Source organism: Cynocephalus volans, unplaced genomic scaffold, assembly GCF_027409185.1.
Source record: "Cynocephalus volans isolate mCynVol1 unplaced genomic scaffold, mCynVol1.pri scaffold_35, whole genome shotgun sequence".
In the NCBI taxonomy this organism is placed as follows: domain Eukaryota; kingdom Metazoa; phylum Chordata; class Mammalia; order Dermoptera; family Cynocephalidae; genus Cynocephalus; species Cynocephalus volans.
Genome location: NW_026902463.1, coordinates 3731642 through 3751205, shown reverse-complemented (window position 1 = coordinate 3751205; position 19564 = coordinate 3731642). Strand labels below are relative to the sequence as shown.

The 19564-nt window shown below is 53.3% G+C and overlaps 1 pseudogene; it reads left to right on the top strand.

The window, feature by feature from the left end:
- Positions 1–4602: 4602 nt before the first annotated feature.
- LOC134369112 (PI-PLC X domain-containing protein 1-like) lies at positions 4603–11521 on the top strand (annotated as a pseudogene).
- Positions 11522–19564: the final 8043 nt, after the last annotated feature.

Below are 19564 nucleotides of genomic sequence, written 5' to 3'. Positions count from 1 at the left end.
TGTGGGGAACCCCGCAAAACACACACACACGCGCACACACAGATGCACACATGTGCACACATCTGCACACATGCGTATGCACGCACACACATGCTCGTGAGCACACAAATACACGCGTGTACACATGCATACATGCACACAAATGTGCTTATGCACAAGCATGTGCACATACACACAGGTATGCGCATTTGCACACATCTCCACGCACATGTGTACACACATCTACATGTATGCAGAAGCATATGCATGCACAAGCATGTACACACATGCGTGCACATATACATACACCTGTCCTTCTCTGTCTCCTTCATCTTGATTTGGCTGCAGAGGGCACGTGGTGTACCCCAGGACAGCACAGCTTTGGCAGCCATTACGGCTGAGGCATTAGTGGCTATGATCCCTGTGACTAGTCTGTCCTTGCTTTGAGGACACCGGTGGGAGTTCCAGGCCCCTCACTGCTGCATTCATCATCCCCGTCAAAGGTGCATTGAGCATCTTCTGTGCTTGGAGTTCCAGTGTCAGGTTTGGCCCACCAGCAGGGCAAACTTAAATGCTCAGGGACTTCTTAATCAAAAGAAGAATGCTTGACACGAGTCTATAGCAGCGAAGGCCACGGTGGCCACTGCAGGTATGGGGATCCCAGGGGGAGGGGCCATGGTGTCCCATCTGTGCCCATGAACTCGAGCACATGTGGTTCACCCTCCACCATGGTGTGGGTGAGCCTGGATCCCCACCGCCAGCACCGCCACTGACAGCCCCCGCTGCACCTGCGTGAAGGTGGGATGCTTTCTGTGGTGCTGCGCATGTGGCCCTCCAGCTACGAGGGGGCCGAGCTTCTTCTCAGCAGAGCCTGCCTTTGTGCCTGGGCCTCTCCTGCTGTCTGCGACCCATTCACGTGAGCCTGGACACTCAGTCAAACACCATTTCTCTCCGAGATGCAGTTTTGTGTGCTGGGGTTCGTTGCCTTGATGCCTATTGGGTTTCTCTGCTCACCGCCCCAGGAGGCACTACAGCTCACAGGCTCAGCTGGGGGACATTCTGTTCTCTGGATCTGCCCAGCACCCCCACTTTGGGAAGGGCCAGTGCACACCTCAAGGAAGAAAGGTCCTGTCAAGTACCCTGAACAGTGAGGCTCTGGGGTCCTCAATGCTCTGTAAACAAGGAAGCGGGCTATTCACTCACCTCCTGGCCAACCTCAGGCCCATCAAGGACGTGGGTCCAAGTAGCTCCAGCACCAGGTGTGGCCAGGTGCGGTTGGGGTAGGGCCACCTGAGGTGACCGGCAGGTGGGCCCAGCTGGGAGGAAGGCAGTTTGGAGGGGTAAGGGGGGACAAGCCTCCTCTGTAAAGGGGCCCAGTCTCGTCTCCCAGGAGACACTCCCCTTCCAACCTTCAGACATCCTGGTGGCAGAGGACCAGGCCAAGGGTCAGGCCAGCTGACCTGTGGCCCTTGCTGCTCCAGGGTGGTCTGTGGCTCAGCTCAGGACTTGGGGTTTCCCTAGACCTGCAGAATCAGATCTCCCCTTCAGCAAGATGTGCTGCTCATCAGACCTCCCCCGATGGCTGAGCCTCCTGTGGCAGGTTCTGGAAGGTGCCCAGCACGGCTTCCCCATGCTGCCCTCGGTTGTCCCCGCTGCCCGCAGGGCCAGCCGAGTTGGGTCTGCCCTCCTGGCTCCCTACCTCGTTCAGCATGAGGGGGCTGGTCTTGAAATGCAACGTGGAGCAAGAGAGGGAGACAGGAAAGGGACGTAGTGGTGTCTCTTTCAAAGGAGCTCATAACCAGTGCGTTCAGGTGTGACATCTGCCCCTGCACACTCTATTCTTCATGTTTTATCAAGATGTAATTCACACACCACATAAGTCACCCATTTAAGGTGAACAATTCAGGGGCATCTAGTCCATCCACAATGTTGTACAACTACCACCTCTATCTAGTTCCAGAACATTCCCACCACCCCAAAAGGAGATCCCATCCCCATCAGCAGTCCCTCCCCCCTCCCCCCTCCATAGCCCCTGGTGACCACTAATCTGCTCCTGTCTCTGTGGATTTGCCTGTTCTGGACATTTCATGTAAATGGAATCACACACTGTGTGGTCTTCTGTGTCTGGCGTCTGTCACTGAGCATCATGTGTTCAAGGTTCATCCATGTTGCAGCAGGTGTCAGAGCTTCACTCTTTTCATGGCTGTGTAATATTCCACTGTGTGGGTGGATAACATTATGTTTATACGTCCGTCTGTTTTTGTTTCTGTTTTTTGGGGTTTTTTACCGTGGTTGTTGAATCGTGTGCATCCATCTGTCCCCCGAAACATTGCCAGTCAGCACTCTCCCCACCAAAGCAATCCATGTCCTGACTTCTTCCACTCCAGGTTCCTTTTGCCTCTTCTAGAACTTTCCACCGAGGAAATCCTACAGAATATACTCAGGTATCTGCTGCTTTCCCTCTGCAATGCTGTTGAGATTCCTCCATGTGTTTGCTGACCCTGTTGGTTCTCTTCCAGAATTCTATAACCTTAAAAAAGACATTTAAATCTTTGATTCATGCACTTATTTTGGTGGAGCAGGATCTGATCTGTCCTTTTTCCGGAGAGCTGCCAGTTGTTCTGCCACTTAGACTCCTCCAACGGCCTCAATCCTACCGCTCGAATGGCCTGGCCTTGCGGTGCTGTCAGGACTTCAGAGAGGAGAGACCTCCCTGGGTCAGGCCTGGGCCTGAGGCACGACTAGGTGTAATAACACCTGATGCAGTGGGGAGAATGGTGTCACCTGAGAATGGGACCTTATGTGGAAAGAGGGTCTTTGCAGGTATAATTAGTTGAGACCATCCTGAATTAGGGTGGCCGTAAATCCAATGACAGGTGTCCTCATAAGAGACAGAATAGGAGACACAGACACAGAGGAGAAGCCACGTGAAGATGGAAGCAGGGACTGGAGTGAAGCGGCCACAAGCCCAGGGATGCCTGGAGCCATCAGGAGCTGGAAGAGGCAGGAAGGATCCTCCCCCAGAGCCTCTGGAGGGAGCACAGCCCTGCCACACCTGGATGTCACACTTCTGGACTCCAGACCGAGAGGGCATAAAGTCAGTTGTTTTAAGCCCCCAGTGTTTGGCTGTGTGCTGGTCTGTCATCCCTAATACGGAAAGCCCGAGTCCCTGCATGTGGGGACGTGCAGCGTCTGGCAGCCCGCCCGCTCCCAGCTCGGCATCCGATGCCCCTGGACACCTCAGGATCCCTCCCAGCTCTCCCGCCCACTGGCTGATTTTCATGAAGGGAGCGTGTCTTCACTCCATCACCTGATACGAGGCTGCCGTTCATCTCTTTAATGCCTCTGCGTTTTGGAAATCTCAGCTATGCAAACAACGTTTTCAGTGTAAAGAGCTTATTTTCAGGTAGAATTCTGGAGCTGCAGCCCCTCACTAAACTGCTGTCCCTGTTATGAAGGGCGAGGAGGTCCCGGCTCCCCTTCCTCGCACTCCCCCTGCTGAGAGGGGGCGTCTCAGATGGCACAGCACAGTATGGGGTGTGTGGGGTGGGCTGGTGACTGCAGCGCTGCTGGGAGACATCCATGGGATGCAGGTTTGCAGGAGCCGTGGTGTTGACGGCCCCGTCCCAAGGCAGCAGGAAAGGGTAAAAGTGAGTTTGTCTACAATGCTTAGAAATCACTATGATGCTGTATGGCTGCTAATAATTTTAAATATATGATTTGTATCAAAATTTACCAGTTAGAAAGCACAATGAAAAACTACCCCCTCCATTTACAACAGCAATAAAATATAAAATGCGTAGAAATAAGTTGAACAATTTGCCGCATGTAGATACAGAAAACAGGCGCCATCGGTAAGGAATGTGGAAGATGTGGATGGACAGAAAGACACGTCCAGACCCTGGGAGGGAGCTCCCCGTGGGCAGAGACCTCCCACCCCAGACTGTCCCCCAGCCCCACACAGGCCCTCCGGAGACGCTTCTCTCACCCGACGCAATAACCCTCAAGTTATCTGTATTTAAAAATGTTAAGACTATCTAGAAAACTTTGGGGGGGGAGGAGTAAGAAAGGAGATTTGCTGTGGGAGCCACTGCTATATATTAATAAAGCTGCAGCAATAATTAAAACACCATCACACTGATTCCGTAGGCCAAGGGATCAGAATGTGGAATTTAAAAGTGGATATAATTCTAAGAACTTAACACAGTCACAAGAAGACATTTCAGATCAGTGGACGGAAAGGCCAAGTGAGACGCTTGCCTTTTATTTTGCATCTAAATGTGTTACCGGATGTTTAAAGATCAAAATGGTAAAATAAGAGAGTTCTGTGACAGTATAGAGGCAAATCTGTGGTGAGCCTTTCTAAGGATGATAGTAAATGCAAAAGCCACAGAGGAAAAGACAGATTTGACTTTATAAACAAAAATTTAAATCTTCCTTCCTTAAGAAACTGTATACACAAAAGTTAGAGACAAAAGTTAGCTCTTACAGCAGAGGCCATGGGAAGTCCCTGCGGTCACTGAATAATGTCTTAAAGATGTTCGTGTCCTGATGCCTGGAGTCTGTGAACACATGACCCTGTGGCCGATGAGTCTGAAGTTGCAATCAAATAGAATAGCTGAGATGAGGGAGAGTCCTGGCTTTAACCGGCGGCCCGAGGTCCTCACAGGGTCCTCAGAGGAGGAGGCAGGAGGGTCAGACTCAAGAGAGATTAAAGATGGTGCACTACAGGCTTTGCAGATGGAGGAAAGTGCCACATGCCCCGATGCTGGGTCTCTGGAAGCTGGAAAAGGAGGAAATGGCCTCCCCTGGAGCCTCCCAGCCCTGCCACAGCCTGACCCTAACCTTAGCCCTGCGATGCATTTTGGGTGTGTGGCCTCCAGAACCATAAGGTGATTCCTCTGTGCTGTTTTAACCTGGTCACTGTGGTCGTTTGCTGCAGCAGCCGCAGGACACTCAGCACCAGAAGGCCCCCTGAGGACCAGGCACTCCTGACGCTGTTGGTTTGCAGCTGAGTCCCTCCCCAGGGACTTCAGTCCCATCCCCAGGCAAGCTGCACCTGCAAGGGGCACAGAAGGGACCCAGGACACAGATCGTCCCTCTCTTGCTTCATGAGCAATTCCCACTACCCTATCCCTGGGAGCCCATCTCCACCCCAGGAAACCCAGCCCATGGCAGACTTGAAACAATACGTCTCCACTCACACAACACGCCCAGGGATGCTGGCTTGGCACAGAAAGAGATTTTACAAACCCACACCAGGAATGAGGTCTCCCCAGGGCAATACGGGAGATTCGCTGGTAGAGGTGTGGCTGGGCCCGGGAGGTGGGGCGACGAGCAGCTCGTGCAGTGTGCAGAGTCGCCTCCCTGCCCCCAGATTAGGCTCGTCTCGCTGTTCTCAGTTCACGCTCTTACTTGCTGCGGGAGGAGCACTAGAGTCTCAGTAGAAGTCACCTTCCTGCCTGTGCCCTTGCTGTGTACCCAGGACCCTTGGGTCTGCAGGTGCCCTCCCTGGGGCCCACTCTGCCCATGCAGGCCCTGCTCACTCCCTGCAGCTTCCAGACCTCACACCTTTGCACAGGCAGCACCTTGTGTATGGCCATGTGTGAGCTCTTAGACACGTGCACACTGGCGCACACATGCACAGTCATAGACATGCACGAGCACACACACATGCACATGTACCTGGAAACACGCACAGACATGCACGCACACATGCCCACACGCACATTCACACACATGTACATGCATGAGCAAACATGCAAACATGCACACAGACATACACACAGACATGCACACACAAATATACATATATACACATGCAGACATAATGCCCATGTTCACACATGCAAATAGATGCATGTGCATACACAGACACATTCACACCCATGCACACCTATGCACGTGTTCACATTTACATGGGAATGACATGTGAACAGAGAAATGTGCACACAGACCCATGGACACATACACATTCGCACACATGTACATGCATGCACAAACATGCACACATGCACACTTCTCCACCCAGAAGGCTCCTGCTCTACCCTTCTCCCGCTGTACTGCGCTCCCCCCGCCTCCTCCCTCAACCATGGAGCCCTGGCCAGATGGCCTGACTGTGATTTCTGCTAGACCGTGTGCCTCATCTATTTCCTTGTACGTGATTTGGCACATCTGTGGAGCAAGTTTTGTCCTTGGAAGCCCCTCCACAGGGGGAGTTTCCTTGTCTTCTTGGAGCCCCCGGGAATGTCTAAAGGACTGCGCCCCACCCTTAGCCTCCCAGGACACGCTCACGGAGATCTCGGAATGGCTGGAGAAGCAAACCCGGGAGGTGGTCCCCCTAGCCTGCAGGAACTTTCAGGGCCTGAGCACAGACCTGCACAAGTACCTGGTCACTTGCATCCAGAACATCTTTGGGGACTTGCTGTGCCTACGGGGGGTGAACGTCCCTCCCACATCTCTCCTGGTGAGGGTGGGGGGTGTCATCTGCAGACTAGACTAGCTCCCTGGCCCCCCCACCCAGGTGTGATCCCAAGATCATCCTGGTGGGTGTGGGGCTGTGTAGTGGGGTCTTCCTGCCTCCTACATGCAGAGTGGGCCCAGCTGGCCTGGTGGGGACGGCTGCACATGGGAAGTTTGCTCAATGGCAGCAGCAGTGTTAGTGGAGTGTCACAGACAGCAGGGAGGGCCTCAACGCAGGTTCACAGCTGTGTCTCCTACACCTCAGGCTGTGCCTGTTACTAGTTTAGAAGTAACTGCAGGGTCGTGATACTCTGCGTAACCTGCGGGGTGCTCTCTGTGTGGGTCTCCTGGGGCCTCCTGTGAACGGCAGGGATGTGTCTGCCTCGCAGCTGTGGACCCAGAGGCCTGAGACCAGAGGCCACAGGGCCACAGTCCCCAGACCGCGCTGAGAGAGGGGGCTCCAAGCCTTGCTCCAGCGTCTGGTGGCACCTGGCTTGTGGCAGGATCCCTCCAACTGGACACGACATTCTCCCCGTGTCCCCCTTCCTATAAAGACACCCCCACAGGACTTAGGGCCACCCTACTGTGCAGCGATCTCAGCGAATCACATGTGCAATGGCCTTGCTTCCACATAAGGTCCCACTCTGAGATACCGAGGGTGAGGACTTCCAGTGTGAATGGGAGAGACAGCTCACTTGGCCACACAGTTCCATCATGTGCTGATTTTCCCCTTTACCATGGTGGCGATGGGCGGGTTCTCTCCCCTAGTCTCCAGAAAGCCTGAGAAGTTAAATCTATGTCCATTTTTGGTCGAGGTTACCATTCATTTCAAACCATTTTATGGGTGGCATTTCTCCAAGGACGTCTTTAAGGCCAAGGAGAGCATCCCAGCCCGCGGGTTTTGGTGATAAAATAGAGACGACGGTGGTGCCATGAGCCCGCAGGACGTTCTGTTATGGAGAGTTCCCAGAGGAGGCGTGGGGTCCCTGCCCTCCCACCCTCTCTGCCTGGGGTCTTGACAGAGGACAGGCCTTGCTGTGGAGACCCCTCAGTAAAATGGGAGTCTCCGCCTCGGGAGACACTTTCTGTCCTTTGACAGGGACATCTGCAGCGGAAACCAACCTTCCCTGTTGTTGGAATCGCTAACAGAGGTCTCAGAGCGGGTCCTGGGGGCTTGGGGTGGGCATCGTGGGCTGGTCAGAGTGTGGGAGCCACGCACTGTGGGTGCCTCTCACTTGGCACCCAGAAACTCTGTCCCTTCCAGGAGGTGCCGACGCTGCGCCTGCTGTGGGCGCGGAGCCAGCAGGTGATCATCTTTTACGAGGACGAGGACACCGTGAGCTGGCACAGGGAGCTGCAACCGGGGGTCTGCTACTGGTGGGGCAACAAAGTGAAGGTGCAGGAGCTGATCCGCTACCTGGAGGGCATGAAGAGCTGCGGCCGCCCAGGTACCTGGAGCTACTCCTGAACAGGGCCAGACTGAGGCCAGTGACACACTTCTGCAGTCTTGGGGACACGTTTGCTTTCAGTTTTGAGTGAAAGAATTTTAAAGGTGATACATGTCACTGTGTGTGTGTGTGTGTGTGTGTGTGTGATACATGTCACTGTGTGTGTGTGTGTGTGTGTGGTGTGCACATATGTATATGCACATGTGCATGTCTACGTATATGTGCACGTGTGTGTGGACACACATGCTCACACATGTACATACGCGTGTGTATACATGACAGTACTTCAAAAAATTCGCAGATTCATATTGTCTTTCAATTCAGTTTTCCCAAGAACTTTTTGAAGTGTGATGTGTGCACACGTACACACATACACATCACACCAGTGCTGAGGCGTGGGAAGATCTCACTCCCTCTCAGTCCCACATGCCCGTTTCTGCTCGGCAGCTGCTAGTCTGCAGCTCCAGGGCACAAACACGAGCACTCCATATTGATCTGCAGTGTCAGAAACATGCCACAGACGCCATAGCACACACATGCTTACAAAGGACTGGTATTTGATGCACATTTGTATACACCACGCGCTTGCTAAGTCCTGTACAGACCTGAGCATGTTAGTCTCAAAGCATCCTGTGCAGGACGCAGTCCCTCTTGCAGGTGAGATGCGAGGCCCTGGCCCTGGCCCCTGACGGTGCCACCTCGGGTCACGCCCTCTGTCTCTCTCAGCTTATCTCCATCTCTCTGTCTCTCTCAGTTTATCTCTGTCTCTCTGTCTCTCTGTGTTTATCTCCATCTCTCTGTCTCTCTCAGTTTATCTCCGTCTCTCTGTCTCTCACAGTTTCTTTGTCTGTCTCTCTCAGTTTCTTTGTCTCTCTGTCTCTCTCGGTTTATCTCTGTCTCTCTTTCTCTCCGTCTCTCCATCTCTCTCTCTATCTCTCAGCCTCTCCCAGTTTGTCTCTCTCTATCTCAATCTCTGTGTGTCAACATCTCTCTTCTGCTATCAAGTTTAACATCTTATTTGGTTGTGACCTTCCTCGCTGCTCATCTGTGTGTAGCTCATGCATGTGACATGATTTGACGAAACCCCACCCAGAGTCCTGTTTTGCACCATGGTAGGTGACACGCATTGTGCAGAATCTTCCAGGCCCCCAGCCCCTCACACGCTCAATGTCCCCACGTCCTTTCCCAGTGGCCGCGCCTGGCCTCTGCCCTGAGTGACGACTGGCATGGGATTCGCGTGTTTTTGTGCATTTCTTTTTCCATTTGCCTGTTTTATCCACTGCGTTTCCCTTTTTCTTAGTGGTTTGTCAGACTTCGCTGGACTTGTTGGGTCTCCAGGGACCTGGGGCACCATCATTCTCACTATGAACCAGTAGCAGGTGGCCTGGTGCCTTGTGTGCTGTTGCTTGGGCCACACTTAGCAAACACCTCTGGCCTTTTCCTCTGAGCCAGCGTGATCTACAACTGCATTTGAAACAAACCCAGCACTGACCTGTCATGCTAACACCATGCGAGTGTTATCCCTGTCTGCCCAAGCCAGTAATGTGATGGGCCAGAGGGGCTCCACAACTGGGTGCAAGGACACCTGACGGAGGGACAGAGGCACAGAGGGACCGGGGCTGGAGGGCTGTAGACGCCAGCCAGCATAGTCTTCCTGCAGCCGGCTCCACCTGCCCCAGTGTTTCCACTAAAACCGTTCACCTTGGTGGGTTTTGTGCTCAGTGCTGCCCTTCTGTGGTTCTTTGATCAGTGGTTTGTCTTTACAGAAAGGAGTTCCTGATGTTGTGGCCATTTTGGTCAGTGTTGTCAAGCACAGTGATGAGAAAGTTTCCAGAGGATGGGATTTCGGGGGAGCGGAATGCGGTCCCAAACCTGGCTGGACGTTGGAATCGACTGGTCCTATGTCATGGGTGGGGCCCAGGACGTTTACAGGGATGAGTTACCCCAGGTGGCCCTTGGGGTTGAGTGAGTAGACAGTGTGCTGTATCCACACAGTGGAATACTATGCAGCCATGAAAAGGAACGGGGCTCTGACACCTGCTACAGCGTAGATGAACCTTGAACACATGATGCTCAGTGACAGACGTCAGACACAAAAGACCACACAGTGTAGGATTCTACTAACATTAAATGTCCAGAACAGGTAAATCCACAGAAACAGAAAGCAGGTTGTCAGGGGCTGGGGAGCGGGAATGAGGACTGACTGCTAACGGGTACGGGGTCTCCTTTTCGGGTGATGAGAATGTTCTGGAACTAGTTAGAGGTGGTGGTTGCACATATAGTGAATGCACTAAAACCCACCGAATTGGTCACTTTTAAATGGTGAATTTATAGTATGTAAATTTCACCTCAATTTTTTAAAAAACCCACTGGGGTCCGTCTGGTGCAGCAGCTTTGCAAACCACATCTTGGGTCCTTCAGAGGCAGGAATCACAGGCCTGCAGCAATGAAGGGCCCCGCACAGCACAGGGTTAGGGTTGGGCTGGATCAGCCCCAACGTGCTGCTGTTCACACTGCAAAGCGTGACCCAGGAGAGATGGGTCCTGAGGGAACAGCACAAAACCAGGCACCACAGACCAGGAGCAACTGTCTGCTGTTTTACTATCTCGCCCTCTCACGTGTATGTAATTGACAAGGTTCGAGACTTTGGAGATAAGAATGAAAAAACCATTTGCAGAGAACTTTATTCTCTTAAGGTTCCAGAGGTCAGAAATCCACAAAAGGTGTCACAGGACTGGTTCTTTCAAGGCTCCAGGGAGATTGGGTTTCCTTGTCTTTCCAGCCTCTGGAGGCTACAGCAGGCCTTGGCCTAGGGCCCCACATCGAGTCTCCTTTTCTCCACCTATTTCCTTCTCCATGTCACCTACTCTTCTTCTGTATTCAAATCTTCCTGTCCCCCTCCTATAAAGACACTGTGATGACACTGGACCTGCCCAGATAATCCAGAACAATCTCCCATCTCAGGATCTTCAACTGAATCTCATCTGCAAAGTCTCCTTTGCCGAGTAAAGTCACATATTCATATGTTCCAAGTATTGAGACATGCACAACTTTGGGGACATAATTCTGTACACCACATGGGGATTAGGATGTGGACATCTTTGGGGACATTATTCTACCACATGGGGATTAGGACGTGGGCATCTTTGGGGACATTATTCTGTCTACCACATGGGGATTAGGATGTGGACATCTTTGAGGCCAATGGTCAGGCCAGCGTCCTCTGTAACGAAGTCCAACTAATATGAGGCCTCTGCTGAGCATTGTGCCATCAGAACTCTAACTTCTGAAATGAGTATGGGGAAGACAAGCGGGTGACGGTGGCAGTGTGAGACGGGACATATGCAGCAGCGTGCGTGTGTCGCATAATTGCTCTACCACTTCCTTATTTCAGGCGGGTTGTTTGTGGCTGGCATTAACCTTACGGAGAACCTGGAATACATCCTGGTGCATCCGTGTGAGTCCCTGCAGAAGATGACGGTGCCCGAAGTGCCGTACCTGAGCACCTGGGTCCGAGCGCAGTGCCCGGGGCCGGGCTCACAGTGCACCAACGTCATCGCGGGTGACTTCATCGGCGGGACAGTTTCGTCAGTGACGTCATCAGACTCAACGAGAAGCTGCTTTGGTGCTGACGAAGCTCAGTACGGGGCGGGTCGAAGATTCAACCATAATCCTTCAAGTATCGCGCTCTTGTTTCGGCCAAGTACCGGTAAGAGCAGGGGTCTGGGAGTTTGGGGCGAGGCCAGCACGGCCTCCTGCCACCTGCCCTCGTTACCCTCCAGTTTCGACGCGGGATGGAGTCAATGTACATGCTGATGGCTAAAGATGACTACGCGGCAGCACCTTCAAAGGAAGACGCGACTCACCTGTAAACGTGGGCTTCTCCCACCACCGCGGCCGTGGCGTGGGTGCTAATGACAACCCTCAAGTGTGTCCTTCACCTGATCACTTTCGAGAGCACCACAGTGCAGTGACGTTTGAATAGTGACAAGGCGCTCCTTAAAGTGCTCACGACTGTGATGCTGGCGGAGTAGGACTAAGGGGGTTGAAACCCTACCGAGAAACACATTTTTTTAAAAGAGAACGAGGGTTACCTATTTTTAATTCTGATGAAATCACAGACTGTTCCCCTAGGCCAAGGGGATTCTTGGGTGCTCGCTATTTTGCTTTGGCTTTTCCAGCTGTTCATAGGAACAAATTCAATGAGATGTATGAGGACTTACACAGATGAGGATGACGGGCCGTGTACGAGATCGGTGTCGAACACACGCTCCTCACGTGTCCCCCGGGCCTCCCTGTGCTGTTCTTATGTGCAGGAGTAAGAACACAGGTGTGAGCGGCACAGCACAGGTATTTTGGGCCCCCGTGCCACAGCCATGCTGTGACCTCGCTGTCACAGCTGTTTCTCACGTCTTCTCTCTCACCTGCCACTTCCAGTAACCTTCCTGGGCCTCCTCTGTCCACCCATCTCTCCCTCCAGGTGAGAGGCTGCGCTGCCTCCGCCAGGTGTCCCCAGTTGCCGGCTGAGATGCAAGCCCACCTGTCCTTCCTGCAGTCCCACCCTCTCTGCCTGCCAGTAACTCTTCCCTTTCCTCCAAGGCCACGGTGGGTTTGTCAGTTTTCCAACGTTTCTGCCTGTTCTGTGTTTTCTTAGATTACATTTTTGTCTGTTTGGCACCTTTCATCACAGGGCCGGCTGTATTAACTACATTTTCCTATTTCATATTCTGGATGCTCTGGCATTTGGGGGCCTTACAGATGAGAAAAGAGACTGCCCTTCCCAGGGCCAGCAAACTCCTGAAGGTAGCCAGCGACCCGCTCAAGAGCACCCTGCTCCTGTGCAGCCCCTTTTCCTAATTGTCACACCCCCAGCCAGTATCTCCCTGCCCTCAGTCACCTCAGGGCTGGGTATCAGGCCAGCAGAGGACCCCCAGCAAGAAGCCCACTGTGGTTTTACAAACTCACCAGCCCCGAGCTGTCCACGCAGCCTGCCTTCCCCTCCTGTGGAAGCTCCAGCAAAGGCTGTGACCCAGGCTCTCCGTCGCCCCTTCCTGCCTCCTGACACACACCAGGGCTTTCCCCACAGCCCCGTGTGCGGTGACGGGCCCATCCTCTTGATTAATGAAGTAATTTCTTCTTTCAGTGGCATTGGCCTGTGTTGGCAGTTGGTCACCTCCAAACTTAAAGGCCAACGGGTACAAATGAGACTCCCCCACTGTGGCCTGCCGTCCTTGGGTGATGTGACATTTTCCAAGTGGGTTTTTGCTTCACTTCCCAATACTGAGGGGTCCAGGTTTCACAAATCCCAAAATCACAGAAATACCTCCTTCTGTACATCTAGTTTTTCAGAGCTGGTGGTTTAAATTCTCAGCCACATAATGGATACCAGATATAAGTTTTCTTCCAGTTCCCTCGTAAGACGGTACCCAGCTAGGGATTCTTGTTTGTCCATGTTCTGGAACAAGACAGGTTTTCTTAGGATAGTCTTAAAAATAATTCTTTAATCTACGTTGACGTGTGTTGTTTGGAATCCAATTAGTCGTTCTCCAGAGGAAAATCTGCTTATACTTTTGGTATCCAGTTGCGATGATTCTATGAAGGTACCTGAAATCCAGGAGGACAAACTCATGGGCCACCACCCACTGGCTACCTCAGACCCATGACTTTCCTGGATCCAGCAGCCCAAAGCTTGATGCTCAGGAAGAGCACGATGGAGATGAAGGAACACGTTTAAGGATAAGTCTGTGACACTGGCCAGTGTTTCCACTAAACCCGTATCATGATTCCGTCGTCTGTGCTATTCAGCATGACTCGTTTAATTCCAGAGATTAAAAGAAATTAAAGTCAAATGTCTTTATGGGTTTTTGTGACCATGGAAACAGCCAAGACAATTTTGGTAGATTTCAGAATAATCCATGGGAAGAATCTAGAAAATGTTACCTTGATTGAACACTTTTTTCAGATCACAGAGTTAAAAGAAAACAATAAAATCTTGCCTCTCTCCTCCTCAGGTTACTTTTGTCATAGAAACTCAAGGATTGGGTCAAAGTTTTGAGTTTTGCATGATTTAAGCTCCGCCATGGGGACATTAAGTAAAGATTGTGTATTGAATTTTAAAGACGAACTTCTGAAGCTTTTGAGTTCAAAGAGACATGCTCTGTCAGAAAGAACTTTCCGGCGGGGAGGGACTCCATTGCTCTGTGCACAGAACGCCAGCCCCGTGCAGGGCTGAGTCTGGCCCACCTTCCCGCCTTCATAGCAGACAGTGCAGCTTCTGTGTCACTACCCGATAACGTTTGCAAGGGGACCTATGTGACACGGGTGCACCTCGGGCTCTCTCGCAACCCGTCACGTGACAGATCCGGGAGAGGGACCCCCATGGGGATCAGCCCAACGCAGACCCCCTCCTCTGAGTCCTGCTTTCCTCCCACCCAACGGGGTTTGTTCTCAGGACCCCAGTGCTCTGGTACAGCCAGATTGAGGAACTGGGAAGGGACAGGCCCAGCAGCAAAGCAAGGAGACTGGAGACACTGGGAGCTGGGAAGGATGGGGTGCTACACCTGTGCCTATCCCACACAAAGCCCACCACCCACTGTTCTGGGCTCCCTGAGACACCCACCATTTCCTCTGGGCTTCATGAGTGCCCCACCCTCTCCTCTGGGCTCCCTGAGACCCCCCTCTCCCCTCTGGGCTCCCTGAGACACCCAACCCTGTCCCCTGGGTTCCCTGAGGCCCCCACCCTCCCCTCTGGGCTCCCTGAGACCCTCTCTCTTCCCACATGAAGGCCCCTGTGTTGCCGAGCTCCTTGCAGGGGGTCTCTCACTGGGCTGTGCCTGAGGAAGCAGTGGGGGCCACGCTCTCCCTCAGTGTCTGAGTCAGGGTGGAGACCACGAGAGTGGCCAGGTGGGTGCTGGAGGACAGCCAGGAGACCAGACCCCGTGCGGCCATTCCTGTTTCACCCAGACAGGGAAGACTTGGACAGGACCAGACACAGTCTGGAGCCAGACCTGGGAGGACAAGCTGGCCTTGCAGATGAGGAGAGGTCTCGGGATCCATCTGGCCCTGCAAGTCCCAGGAGGGGGTGTCTGGGAGAGCTCCTAGGAGCACAGTGGGCACAGCCCCTGGATGGCCACAGGCTGGCAAGCGGTGGGCTGTACCCCACGAGCCCCCAGGAGGCACTGCCCAAGCACGATGCTTCACAGCCCACAGGAGAGTCTCCAAAGTTGCGGTGAAGTGACTCCTCCACAGCAGAGCCCAGTGAACCAGATGGGCTGGGGGAAGCACCCGTCTCCAGCCACCGAGTCCTGAGGCCTTCAGTGGTCTCCTCACCTACTGGTCCCTGTCCCAGACGAGGGGGCTGTTCTGCTCCACTTAGTAAAGCCTGGGCGACCTGCACGTGTCATCCACCCTGTGAGGCTGGGGGCAAAGGGCTAGACAGAGGGTGCAGCTGGGACCATGCGCAAGCTCTGTCCTCACCTGTGGGTCCCAGGACACGGCCCCAGCCCTGGAGCCTACTCTCCTCACCTGTGAGAGGTGTGGGAAGGACAGGTACTGAGCTGGGGGGAGTGGGAAGGAACAGGAGGGGCCGTGTGTCTGGCAGGGCTGTGTGTACAGCAGGGCCACCTGGCCCGCCATTGGAGAAGTTCACACGCACCCCATTCACACACTCAGGAAAGGGGTAGAGATTTCTTTTTGTTTTTTTTAACTCATCCCTGAATGCTGAATTCTGGAACTCAAAAACACTGACCACTATAAGTTGAATGTAAACCTAAGAAAAAAATACGATTTTTCCTTAGTGCCAAAAGGGAAAAAGGACACTACCCGACTTCTCTCAGGCATTTCCTTAGGAAAACGTGCCATCGCAGGGCTCCCTCAGTGTCTCCGACTCTGCAGATCACTTTAAAATCTGAATGAGCCTGGGGCCAGCTGTGCATCCCATGAATGTCTTCCCAGGAGCCAAGAAGCCTCCTGTGCAACGTGAGCATTAAGTGGGGCCCTGTCTCCCTGCCTTCGTTGGAGTTTTGCTCTAAGAGGTAATTTCCCACTCCTTGAAAAGATGCAAGTAGTTTCACTTTTCTTTTGGGTAAAGACAATGGATGTGTATGTGATGGGCTGTATCCACCTGCATTTAGGAAGGTGAGATTCTCTCTGTCTCTGCGATCTCTTAGCGGTGTTCCTGGTTTGTTGCTTTTCCAATAATAAAACTGTTTTCTTTCTCTTTTACCTTTGTGGGGAGCTTTCTGGGCTGTGTCTCGACACCAGCAAGGGGACAGCAGGGCAGTCTCTGAGTCCGTGAACACCCGGTGCCCAGCACGCGCTGAAAGAACTAGAAATGCCAGTTGAGGCGCCTCAGAACAAAGCTTTTAATACCTCATCACTGAAACATCCCAGAGGGAAACCAGTTCTTGCCACGCACTGATGGCTGGCCTGGATGGTTCAGAGCTGACACTCCAGCCGCCCACTCCGAGGTGACACCAGCCCCACCGTGGTGTCGTCATTGGCAGCAGACGCCCAGGCACACACAGGCGGAGGTGGCCTGCTCTGCTCTGATGCTGGAAAAATGTGATTCGCTGGCCGAGGGTGTCTTTTCATTCCAGAAAGAGCTTCCAGAATTTGCCATAGGTGGCGTTGCTGATGGTGACTGTAACATCGGCTGCCCCGTCCTCAGGTATCACGTCCACCTGCTGCACAGTTGCCTCCTTCTACAGCCAGCTGGGGACGGAGAAGCACGTTCCATGAAGACGGTGAGGACCCTCCACCCATTTGGTCAGTTTCAGCATAAATACCCTGGAGGACAGCCTAGCCACCCCCAAGCCCCTGCTCAGACCTCCTTGTGTTGCTCAGGGAGCTACAGCCTGTAGCCCAAGAATGTCCATGAGCACAGATTAGGCACCTGGTGTACGCAGGCTGAGTCATTAACACAGCTCAGGTCCTTTCAGAAACATCCCAGCTACTTGCAGAGTCAGAAAACAGACCTAGGGTTGCCAGGGTGGAGGGGGGTAGGGGGAGGGAAGCTGGGGAGAGGTTGGGTGGGGACACAGGGAATAACTGCAATTTGTGGTGAGGGGCACACTGAGAGTATTGATCTGATCATCACTTCTTGGGCACAGGAGGGGATAGCTCTGTGCTCCATGAATATGCATAATCAATTAAAAAAATAATCCCAGCTGATGCCTGCACATCTAAAGCTGGGGGTGCTCTGCCTGTTTTGTGGCTCTCCCCAAACACCCAAAGGCCCAGTTCTGGGCCTGGCGCTGGGACCCAGGTCATCACCCTTTCCCGCCCGCCAAGGCCGCTCACCTGAGCTGGGCCCCTGACAGGCGGACACGGAGGGTGAGGACCCATCTCCTGGTGGCTCTCAAAACCGCCTCTTCCAGCTCAGTTCTCAGTTCCTCCAGCCCATGCCCCAGGAGGGTGGACACAGCCAGGACGTTTGGTTCTGTGGGGCTGTACCTGCCAGGGTAGGACACAGACCCAGAGAGGACACAAACCCGGCTCAGCCTCAGGGATGACCTGTCGAGAAGAGGGTCCCCTTGTCACCCACCCACAGCCGGCTTGTGACACTTTAATTGGTGCAAGGTGAAGACACCAGCCCCACCGGATGGTTAGGACATGGAAGAGTGAAAAGAGGTGGCAGAGGCGGAGGCAAACCCCAGGCTGGGAACGAGGAACTGTCCTGAGATCACCCCTGCCCGCCTGCTGGCCACACCTGGGGAACGGGATGCTCAGCCGGCACTGGGTCCTTGGCTCACCCAGGCACCAGGTCCACCTTGTTGTGCACTTCCACCATGGAGTCCAGGAGCGGGGCGGGCAGGCCTAGGCCCTGCAGGGCAGACAGCACGCTGGCTTTCTGCAGCTCCGTCTCGGGGTGGCTCACATCCCTCACATGGACAATCAGATCCTGCAGGACGGGCCACACGTCAGAGCTGAGGTGAGTCCGACCCCAACCCCACACCCGTGGATGGCCTGCACGGTCACTGCAGGCCGGTGGGGGCAGGAGCTGCCCCGCGTGCAGTCTCAGACGGGCACCTGAGGACGGGGGCTGCTGAGGCCACCCATCGCCCCTGCGTCCGGATCCCACCCACTACCCGCCGTGACTCGCTTAGGCCACTGCTTGTGTGACACGGGGACCACCACTCGGTGCCTGACTGGTCTCCGGGGCCACAGGTACCGGCTCTGCCCCTCCAGATCCATGGACAAGGTGAGTGCCGGGTGTGACCACCCATCCACTGACACCTCATTCAAAGCTTCCAGCTGTTTAATCCTTCTGAAAAATCTTTAAAAAATTTTTTGTAAATGATTTCATGTTTTAAAGGATGCTTTTCTTCATTTTAAAAGTATCTGTACATAGGTTCCTTATGCAAAGTCTGGAAAACACAGAAGAGAGGAAAATAAAAGCCACGTGTAATCCTGCCACCAGAAACAGGTGCCACTTACAGATTAGGGTCTTCATGTCTAGGTTTTGGGGTTTGTTTGGATGTTACTTAAGCTTTTAAAAAATCTTTTCACTTTGGAAAACTTTAAGACTTTCAGAAAACTTGCAGATGTTGGAGTGGGTAGCCCCTGGCCCTTGGCCACCTTTTCCACAGACCACCCGTGATGTGAGTGTAGGCACCTGTCCCATTGGAGGGCCGACACTGTTACGTGCTTGTCACTCCTCACCTCGTTTGATTTCACTAGCTTTCCCTGAAGGCCTCCTGCCCCAATGCCCAGAAGAAACAAATACGTAAAGTCCTCACGTCTCAGGCTCCTTGGCTATGACTGCGTGTAGTACTTCTGCTCCAATGGTTGTAGGATGTCCTCTGTCTGGAGATTTTCTCAGGTTGACACGGGGTTAAGTGTTTTGGGGGTAGACCACAGAGCAGGGTGTCCCCCTCAGCACCTCATGTCAAAGGCACTTGCTGCCAACCTGACCCTCCATTGGGGACACCAATCCTGGCCACCTGGCTGCAGAGTGTTTGTCAGGTGTGTCCCTGTTCAGTGACTCTCTCCCCCATGATGTCCTTCTTGGAAGACATCACTAAACACAGCCCACACCGGTGGGAAGGGTCCACCTCTTTGAGAGGTTGGAGCTACATCAGTCACTGTTTTCAGGAGATTTATCTCTTTTCCCCATTGCAGAAACATAATTGAGAAGGAGCTGGAAGTGGCAGGTAGGATCCTCCTCTGGAGCCACCCTAACCCTAACCCTCACCCTAACCCTAACCATTAACCTAACCCTAACCCTCACACTATCCCTCACCCTAAACATAACCCTCACCCTCACCCTAACCTTCACCCTCACCGTAACCCTCACCATAACCCTAATCCTAACACTCACCCTAACCCTAACCCTAACTCCTAACCCTAACCCTAACTCCTAACCCTAACCCTAACCCTCACCCTCACCGTAACCCTTACCCGAACCCTAACACTCACCCTAACCCTAAACCTAACCCTAACCCTCACCATCACCCTAACCCTCACCATCACCCTAACCCTCACCCTAACCCTAACCCTAAACCTAACCCCCACCCTCACCCTAACCCTCACCCTCACCCTAACTTTCACCCTCACCCTAACCCTAACCCTCACCCAAACCATAACTCCTAACCCTAACCCCTTTGAGATCCCCTGTGGACAGGACCACGGGGCAAGGCTACGCTAGTGCTGAGAGCCAGATATTTGCCTCATGA